The sequence below is a fragment of the Mus caroli genome, unplaced genomic scaffold (assembly GCF_978045245.1).
Source record: "Mus caroli unplaced genomic scaffold, Mus_caroli_1 scaffold_2, whole genome shotgun sequence".
NCBI classification, from domain to species: Eukaryota; Metazoa; Chordata; class Mammalia; order Rodentia; family Muridae; genus Mus; species Mus caroli.
Genome location: NW_028227257.1, coordinates 126695137 through 126705522, shown reverse-complemented (window position 1 = coordinate 126705522; position 10386 = coordinate 126695137). Strand labels below are relative to the sequence as shown.

Genomic DNA, 10386 nt, shown 5'->3' with positions numbered 1-10386 from the left:
CAAAAGGAAACTATAAGCTTGCCTCTTTTATTCCTGTATACAATTTCTGGAGGAATTTCAAGAGGAATTCATTAGTATCCATATAATTGTCCAGATAGAAGCCATATGTTGTTGTTTGGAAAATAAATCTGGAGATCATTTTGTGCTCTGAACTAATTTTGCCTCTAGTGATGCTAAAGCAATAGCTCAAATTACAACCAATATTTCAGGTCACGCAGTGACATCTAGTGTGTGTGGAAGAGATTGTGTTTGGATTCACATTCTAAATCAACTCCCAAAAAGAACACATTTTAAAGTATTTTAATTTTCTACCCTGAAATTGTAAATGAAGTGGTTTCTTTGCTTATATTTAAAGGCTTAAAACTATTTCTCATAAATAATTAGAATATATTATGGATAATACAGAAAATTATTTTTTTAAATATTTAAGGACATTATAAATAAATTATCTGAAGCTTGTCAAAAACTTTCTTGAGGATAGATGCATAGTTATTTCTATATAAAGAGTGAGTGGCCTCCTTGTGCTTACCACAGGCTGTGTCCCTACACTGACTGTATAGAAAGAGGAGTCAGAATAAACCTACCCCATGTACACCTCAGCCTAGGCCACTGTACCTGGTCTGTATTGTTAATGGGGAGACATGGATTTAAAAAAGAAAAAGTGAGTACCACTATCTGTGAGTATGCAGCTATGTAGTTTCTTGCTCTCTTGGGGTTGTACTATTCAAAATTTTGGTCTCCTAGATACTTCTGGATTGGACTGTATCAAAAAAGACCTTTCCATTTTGAATGTGGAGACTATGAAATTATTTTGCAAATAAACCTATATTTATTTCATGTTTTAAAAATAATTAATTTATTTACATCTGCATCTGCATTTCCTCCTCTCCTCCCAGTTCCTCGCCCCCTCTATCCTACCTCCTCCCTTTTTCCTCAGAAAAGGGGAGGCGTCCCATGAATATCACCTGCCTTAGCATAACATGTTGCAGTAGTACTATGTGTATCTTTTCCACCTTGCTTTTAGGACAGCATCTTCTGCTGAACTTTAATTTACATAGGCTGTGTAGCTCATGAGCTCTACAGATCCACCTGCCTTCTCACACCTCAGCACAGAGATTAAATGCATGCTATTGAACCCAGCTTTTTACTTGTGTGTCATGGCTCCAAACCCAGGTCCTCTTATTTACACAGCATTCTGTTTACTGATTTAGCTATCACCTTGGGTCCTCATTTGTCTCTTTTGTTGAAAATAATGGCTTTGGTTAATTGTTCAACTTGTCACAAATCAGGCATGTTAGAAAACAGAACATCAACTTTTGTTGACAAAATACTTACCTTTGGGCATGTCTGTGGGACATTGTCTTTATTAATGATTGATGTGTGAGAGCCTGGCCCATTGTGTTGTTGTCACCAGACTGAGCAGGTCAGGAAAAGCAAAGTAGGAATCATTATTCTTCCATGGTTTCTGCTTCAGTTCCTGACTCCAGGTTCATGCCTTAAGTTCATGGCTCAGCTCCCTCAGTGATGCATGGTGTAATGGTTATTCTCAGTTGTCAACTTGACTATATCTGGAATGGAGTATAGTCCAGAAATGGAGGAACCCGGATCTTGAGTCTGGAAGACAACATGCTTTTGACTCAGATCTTGAGACTGGAAGTCACAAGTTTTTGATTCAGATCATGAGGTGGGATGACACAGGTAAGCTGCCTGCAGCCACACTAACTGGGTTTCTGAGTGGGAGGCTGGAGCTGTATGGAAGGAAACAGCAAGAGAAATAATGGAGGCCAAGACATGTTTCTGTTCAAGGCCCCCAATTTTACTAAGAGTCTGTGCTTATAAAGGGGGAAGCCCCCCCCCCCAGTCCATTCTTGGTGCCTGTTGCCAGCCTGTAGGCAGATCTGCCGGATGCTGTCTCCATATATCTCCAGGGCCTCTCAGCAGGTAGCAGTGTCTTGGAGAAGAGCAGCAGCAGGTGACAGAACAATAGAGCCATTTAGGTCTAGGTGGGAAGGCTCCAGGTGATCTCATTCTCAGAGGGAGCAAGGTCAAAGCCAGCCTACTCAAGGAGGCTGCAGACAAACAATTTTCATAGAGATCAACGCGTACTTTAATCCAGATCTTGAGGCATATGTTTAATTTGGGCCCTATCTTCAGCTCAAGGCCTAAATAAGGACAATGGAAGAAGGGAAGGTTCAATCATTCTTTGCCTGCTTGTGCTCACTTTGCAAGATCATTCTTTGGAGCCTCTTTTTTCAGGATTCCATCTTATATAGAAGTCCAGCTAAAATATCCAGCTTCCTGGTACTGAGCAACTACTAGACTCTTAGACTTTCCATTCACAACTAGTTGTTGTTGGGTTAGTTGGACTGCAGCCTGTAAATCATTCTAATAAATTTCATTCACACAGACACACACACACAATATATATATATATATATATATATATATATATATATATATATATATATATACATATATATATATATTTCTCTGACTCTGGGAATTATAAGAAATAAATTCCTTCTTCCCTAAGGTGTTTTTGTTTGAGTTTATTACAGCAAAAGAGAAACCTAACTAACACCGAGAAGGCTAGGATGACTTCATGACCGCCTTCAAATTGGGAATTTCCAAGAACTGGTCAAGCTCAGGCAAATCAGTTACTAGGAAAAACAAACAAACAAACAATCAAACAAACAAACAAACATCAAACAAAACAAAACAGGCTTCTGGCAGCTAGTCAGTAACTGCTGTGCCATCAGAAGCTGCCCCACCACCTGGCCTGAGACAAGGACAATAGGTCAGTAGCAGTTTCCAGAATTCCTCAGCAGCAGTTTCTACCACCCCAGGCTCCAGCAATGGTTCTGAAATGTCTTTAGAGATAGAGCCAAGAACTAAGACAGAGGTCACCTATCCCTCATCTGAATTTCCATAATATGCTTTAAGTCCAACATGTGAGCGAACTTTGGAGTCTTTCTATCTTGGTAACAAGAGACCCCAGCATGGTGGACTTTGGCAGAATAAAACACTTCCTGTGTTTATATACTATTTGAGTCCGGGGTTTCATTCTTTGATGAATCATGGACCCTTACAATACAGTAATAAAGCACTTTTTTTGTGTGGTGGCCATGAGAATGATCCAGCAGAAAAGATATTTATTAAGCAGAAGAAAAAAGACATTTCTGGTATGTTCTTGAGGACAGTAGAGGGGCTTCAATCAAATATGAAAATGAATAGGATGGCCTTGGACTGGAGAGAGTCTGGTCAGCTACAGGTTACACAAGCAAAGACAGAGTGTAAGTATTCAGATGCAGGCAGGTTTCAAGAGACAGTGGAACTTCTTTTTAAATTAATATGTATTTCTTTAGCCTCAGTAAAATAGAAATCCGTGAAAGAGAAATTGTCACAGGAAAGACTGGGTTTGTGAAAAATGCACGACTGTCAGCCTGCTTCCTATTTTGCAACTAGCCACAGTCACTCCTGACAGTACAGCTAGTGAATACATAAAGTGAATAAACAGGTGTCTTAGTCAGTGTTCTATTGCTGTCAAGAGACACAACAACCATGGCAAAATTCTTATAAAAGAAAGCATTTTAATTGAGGGCTTGCTTACAATTCAGAGGGTTAGTCTAATATAAGCCTGGCGGGAAGCTTAGTGGCAGGCAGGCAGGCAGACATGGCTCTGAAGACGAGAGCTACATTCTGATCTGCTGTGTGAGAGAACCTTCATGTTTGGTAGGGGCTTTTGAAACCTCAGAGCCCACTCCTAGTTACATACTTTCTACAGCAAGACCACATCTGCTCCATCAAGGCCTTATGCTCTAATCCTTACAAATCTTTATGTGCTATTCCTTGGTGACTAATCACGCAAATCTATAAGCCTGTGGGCACAGGGGAAGCATTCTTATTCAAACCAAGGGAACTGATTTTATCAGAGTTTGAAACTTGCTGATTAAATTTAAAAAACAAGATGGAAGCAAATTTGTTCTGAGTGAATACATTAAAAATTAAAAAAAAAAAAACCCTCTCATAGTGTACCAGCAGGCTCATATTCGTAAGAAAAAAAACCTAAAACAGGAAGGAGATGAGCAGCCTGGACAGACAGATAAAGTAGGGAATTATTTGAATCTGAAGACCATTGTGGGGAAAGAAAAGGAGTGGTCAGAGAGGAGACTGGTTGAAGGTGCAGTCAATAGTGATCTGAGGGGTTCGTGGTCAGGGATGAGTGACAGAGAACAGCATTCTTAGGAGCAAAGGTGTTTGGTGTTAGGGGGTTGAGAGGCAGGAATTGGTAATATCCCTAGGAGCCTATTGAAACCACTAATACTTATAGCATAGGCAGTCTTAAAGAATGACTGTGCTGTAGTTCTTAGGGGGAAAGGAGATGTTCCCTAGGTCTATAGTTAAAAATTAAAAAAAAGCAGACATGGGGAGGGACTACAAAACTGGGCTTTTTTTTTTTTTTTTTTTGGAACAAGGAGGACGGAACAGTTGTTTGAAAGAAGCATGAACAACATCAACACTCCATCTGTCCATCTGTACACAGTGAAGACCATGTGTGGAAGAACAAATATCCAGTTCTGGAAAGATCTATAGGCATTTACAGCAGATGAGAGTCAAGGTTGTGTGTGAATTCCTTCACAGGCACAGTAGGGTTGGCTGTTAGAAGTGTGGGGTGGGGAATGGGATTATTTAAATTTGGTCACAGGTCCTGAATTTACTGCTTTGTGATGGTAATCATGCCTTGGTGACTTGGCTGCCTCCTGTGTAAAACTGGAGGTAGGGGTAGCAAAATTTCATGTCCATAGGACTACTATGCAAAATAAATGAGTTAATGTATGTTAAAATATTTAGGATAACACCTGGCACATCTCAAGAATGTTGTCAACAAACATTATCCACACTGATGATCGCTCATTTTAATTTGCATTCCAGAAGTGAAAAATATTGTTATTATTACTCATTTTTAATTTGCCTTTGGGGAGAGAAAAACAGATGTGTGGCAAAAGAAAAAAAATAGAACTGTTTTCAGCTCAGCTGCGTTTTCTCCAGTTTTCTTTGAACATTTGGTGTCCATATGCTATGCATATATGTGAACTTCTTGCAGGATTAGGCCTCTGTAGTATTAAATAATAATTTTCAGCATATGCTATTTTTAATTTTAAAATTCCTAAAATATTCAGAGAAAAAGAAATCCCAAATAAGGGAGCCATCTGTTGGGTGATTGAACCCCTGAAATAGTCTGGAATTTTAAACCATAGGATAAAAATCACCTCTGAGTTCATATACATAGGAACTAAACAATTGAGTCTGTGAATATTGGTTTTGACTTGTTTTCAATCTTTCATTGTATTAGATGTAATGTTTTCTCACAGGCACCTTATTCTTAGGCCATCCTTTCTCATTTGAGATTTCTGAATCATATTTAGACTGGTATACAGGTATGCCTAGTGAAATTGCTCTTTTAAAACTTCATTTTCCACTGTGTGTGTCTTACCTCATTCCTCTGAACAAATCCAATTCTTTTTTTTTTTTAAAGAAATAAAGTGGAGTTCAGCTTTTATTTGTCCAGTAGTTCTGCACGTCCCTCACACGCCCCTGGCCTCCTTGTCTCAGGGCTCATCAACAACTGCCCGTGCTTGACAATAAAAAAGCAACTGAAGAAATTTCTGTATAGTTCAGATAACTGCCCCTCTCTCTTCTCTTGTCATTTTTGTGCCTGAGTTTTGAATGGTTTTGTTTTTCCATTCATATTTAACTAGAGAACAAAATACTGCTAATTCCATCTGTGCCTCATTTTCTTGTTGTATCTACATCTAACTGCATACATACAAATCTTCTACCACTTGCAAGCTCAGTGTCTCTCATTTTCATTCCTTTTTTCGTCTCCTCCCCCATCCTTCTTTCCTCCCTTCTTCCAGATGCTAGCTTAAAGAAAAGACACCTGCACCTACACTGCCCCATTTTTGTTGTTATTTTGTGCTCACTCGTGCCACTTTAGAACTTAGGTTTCCAACAATTCCTGAGCCTGTTAAGTACTCCATCAAACTGTTATAATACTTCATTGTTTCTGATGTGAGATTTTATATTGAGAAGGCTAAGCTGACACCATCACCAATTTAAAATTGGCAGTTCAGGAGACTAGGCCTACGAACTGGGCAAGCCCATGCAAGCCCAGGCAAGTCAGTTACTAGAAAAAATTCAGGCATCAGGCAGCTAGTCAGAAACTGCCCTCTCATCAGAATCTGTCCAGCATCTGGCCTGGATAATGGGTTAGCAACAGTTTCCAGACTTGCCCATTAACAGTTTCCATCCCCCAAGTCCTGGTAATGGTTCTGAAATGTCTCTAGAGAATGTCACCTACCCTGGATTTCCCCTAATGTGCTTTAAATTGGACCTGCCAGCTCACTTGGTTGTCTCCATCTTGGAATGGGAGACCCCAGCATAAATAAAACACACACACACACACACACACACTCTAATTGTGAGAAAAACATTTTCATTATTTATTAAATAATCATTGTTGGGCTGGTGAGATGGCTCAGTGGGTAAGAGCACCCGACTGCTCTTCCAAAGGTCCAGAGATCAAATCCCAGCAACCACATGGTGGCTCACAACCATCCGTAACGAAATCTGACTCCCTCTTCTGGTGTGTCTGAAGACAGCTACAGTGTACTTACATATAATCAATAAATAAATCTTTAAAAAAAAATCATTGTTCCTTCTCATTATTAGTGTTTTTTTTCAATTTTTTATTAGATATTTTCTTCATCTACATTTCAAATGCTATCCTGAAAGTACCCTATACCCTCCCCCTGCCCTGCTCCCCTACCCACCCACTCCCACTTCTTGGCCCTTGCATCCCCCTGTACTGGGGCATATAAAGTTTGCAAGACCAAGGGGCCTCTTCCCAATGATGGCCAACTAGGCCATCTGCTACATATGCAGCTAGAGACACGAGCTCTGGGGGTAATGGTTAACTCATATTGTTGTTCCACCTATAGGGTTGCAGACCCCTTCAGCTCCTTGGGTGCTTTCTCTAGCTTCTCCATTGCGGGCCTTGTGTTCCCTCTAATAGACAACTGTGAGCATCCACTTCTGTATTTGCCAGGCACTGGCATAGATTCACAAGAGACAGCTATATCAAGGTCCTTTTAGGAAAATCTTGCTGGCATATGCAATAGTGTCTGCATTTGGTGGCTGATTATGGGATGAATCCCCGGGTGAGGCAGTCTCTGGATGGTCCATTGTTTCATCTCAGATCCAACCTTTGTCTCTAACTCCTTCCATGGATATTGATATTTTTTCCCCATTCTAAGAAGGAACAAAGTACTAACACTTTGGTCTTCCTTCTTCTTGAGTTTCATGTGTTTTAAAATTTTTATCTTGGATAGTCTAGGTTTCTGGGCTTATAAGTGAGTGCATATAATGTGAGTTCTTTTGTTATTAGGTTACCTCACTCAGGATGATATCCTCCAGATCTATCCATTTACCTAAGAATTTCATAAATTCATTGTTTTTAATAGCTGAGTAGTACTCCATTGTATAAATGTACCACATTTTCTGTGTCCATTCCTCTGTTGATGGACATCTGGGTTCTTTCCAGCTTCTGTCTATTATAAATAAGGCTGCTATGAACATAGTGGAACATGTGTTCTTATTATCAGTTGGAACATCTTTTGGATATATGCCCAGGAGAGGTATTGCTGGATCTTCTGGTAGTACTATGTCCAGTTTTCTGAGGAACCGCCAGACTGATTTCCAGAGTAGTTGTACAAGCTTGCTATCCCACCAGTAATGGAGGAGTGTTCCTCTTTTTCCACATCCTTGCCAGCATCTGCTGTCACCTGAATTTTTGATCCTAGCCATTCTGACTGGTGTGAGGTAGAATGTCAGAGCTATTTTGACTTGCATTTTCCTGATGATTAAGGATGTTGAACATCTTTTTAAAGTGCTTCTCAGCCCTTTGGTATTCCTTGGTTGAGAATTCTTTGTTTAACTCTGTACCCCATTTTTTAATGGTCTTATTTGAATTTCGGGAGTTCAGCTTCTTGATCTCTTTGTATATATTGGATATTATTCCCCTATCAGAAATAGGATTGGTAAAAATTCTTTCCCAATCTCTTGGTGGCTTTCTTGTCTTGTTGACATTATCTTTTGGCCTACAGAAGCTTTGCAATTTTATGCGATCCCATTTGTTGATTCTTATCTTACAGCACAGGCCATTGCTGTTCTGTTTAGGAATTTTTCCCCTGTGCCCATATCTTCGAGGCTTTTCCCCACTTTCTCCTCTTTTAATTTCAGTGTCTCTGGTTTTATGTGGAATTCTTTGATCCACTTAGACTTGAGCTTTGTACAAGGAGATAAGAATGGATCAATTCGCATTCTTCTACATGATAACCACCAGTTGTGCCAGCACCATATGTTGAAAATGCTGTCTTTTTTCCACTGGATGGTTTTAGCTCCCTTGTCAAAGATCATGTGACCATAGGTGTGTGGGTTCATTTCTGAGTCTTCAATTCTATTCCATTGATCAAACTGTCTGTCACTGTACCACTACCATGCAGTTTTTATCACAATTGCTCTGTAGTACATCTTGAGATCAGGCATGGTGATTCCCCCAGAGGTTCTTTTATTGTTGAAAATAGTTTTTGCTATCCTGGCCATGTGCCTTTTCACACTCTTTTCTGTCCTGTCTTCTCTCATTTAGTTTTATGTGAAGTGTTTCTGGACCTATCCCCATGTATTAAATTGTTCTGTCAGTCTATCATATCTTTAGAATGTTGACTGAATTTCTTATTTAAAATATACTTTTTTGAAACCAATTATGACCAACTGATGCTTTTGACTTTCATGTTCCTGTTTTGTCTTCCTTGTATATTCCCCATATTTCTGAAAGCCAAGAATCACTACATGAACCATGGCTCCAGTGATGTACTTGTTTGGGACAGCAAAGGTAGGAATGTAAAACAAACACATAGATGCATAACTGGGGACGCTGGGTTCTGGTGGACTGGGCTCTCTGACAGAGATGCCACAGCACCCAGGAAGTTCAGCATGTTTACTGTATAGAGTTGAACAGAGAGATGGTATTATTGTATACAGATTATATAGGGTGGTGGGGTTTATGAGACACCCTGGATCAAGGAGAGAGGTTTAGCTACTCTCAATAGGAACAGTATCTATAATGGAATATTCTTTGAGTCATAAACATTTGAGGGGTACAGGGAGTAAGGTATGGTGGAATTTTTCTTCACACACTATCAACATCTACAAGTAGACCAGAGGAAGGCTTTGTCGTTTCTTTCCTGAGTCTGAGGCTATGTGCTCTTAGACCTGGCTGTCCCCATGTCAACAGCAACCTATTCAGTAAGGACATCACAGATTCCTCTGCTCTCCACAAATGGTTGTTTATTTCTTTCTTCCTTCCCTGTTACTTCATTCTGCTCCTCTACTTTTTCTACTTTGATGTGCTTTTGTTGTATCGAGCGGACATTACTCACTCTTTGGATAATGTACAGTGAAGAGTAGAATCTTTTAGCTCCTTCTGCAGAATGGGAATTTTGAGAAAATGGGTCTTATGAGGGACAATTTATAGGCTATGATCTGGCTTCAAACTGTCCATTTTATGTTCCTCACTGTTCATCAGTCCTAACCACCAGGCAGGTAGCAGAAATTCTGTTCTAGACCTTGCTGTTATCCAGGAGTCAATAGTCATTGCCCATTGCCCCCTCAGAGGGTTCTTTTTATGTTAATGGCCCTATCATCCACACTACTTCATTTGAAGTTGAGAACTCTCAGCTTCCTGTTAGAGCTAACAGACTCCCTCTTGCTGCTACAATGGGTTCTTACCCCTCTGTAAACACAATTAAAAATGTATTTTTTCTCTCTCTCTCTTAAGTTGCTTTTGGTCCTAAGATTTTTTCCAAAGTAACAGAAAAGTGGTGAGTAAAAATTCCAAAAGAATTAACCCATTTCTAGCTCTGGAATTTTAACATTTTAGCCTGTTGTATCTAGCAATGGCTTTACCACTCCACTCCTTCACAGTCATGGCACATTCATCACTTTTTATGGACACACACACACACACAATAGTAGGCTTCCATATATCTTTTTTTGAAAGAGTTTTGTTGTTCTTTACTCTTCCCAGCTTACTTAGTCTACTCTTCTCTCCCCTCTCCACTTCAATGTGTCCCTTCATATTCCATCATTCTTTTTAATCCTGTATGCCACTGTACTCTATCTTGCCTCACTTGAAATCCTCTCTCCCATTGCCTTTGGTAATTCTCTGATTTCTTTTTTCTTTTTTAAGCCTCTTTTAAAAGTTTTAGTTAAAATTAATTTGCATTATACGGGATAGAATAAGAATTATTCATATCCACTGACAGC

At 39.6% G+C, this 10386-nt stretch overlaps 1 non-coding gene across 1 annotated transcript; it reads left to right on the top strand.

The window, feature by feature from the left end:
• Positions 1-512: 512 nt before the first annotated feature.
• LOC115030476 (small nucleolar RNA SNORA51) lies at positions 513-645 on the top strand. The gene has a single exon (XR_003836072.1). It is a non-coding gene; the product is annotated as a small nucleolar RNA SNORA51 (small nucleolar RNA).
• Positions 646-10386: the final 9741 nt, after the last annotated feature.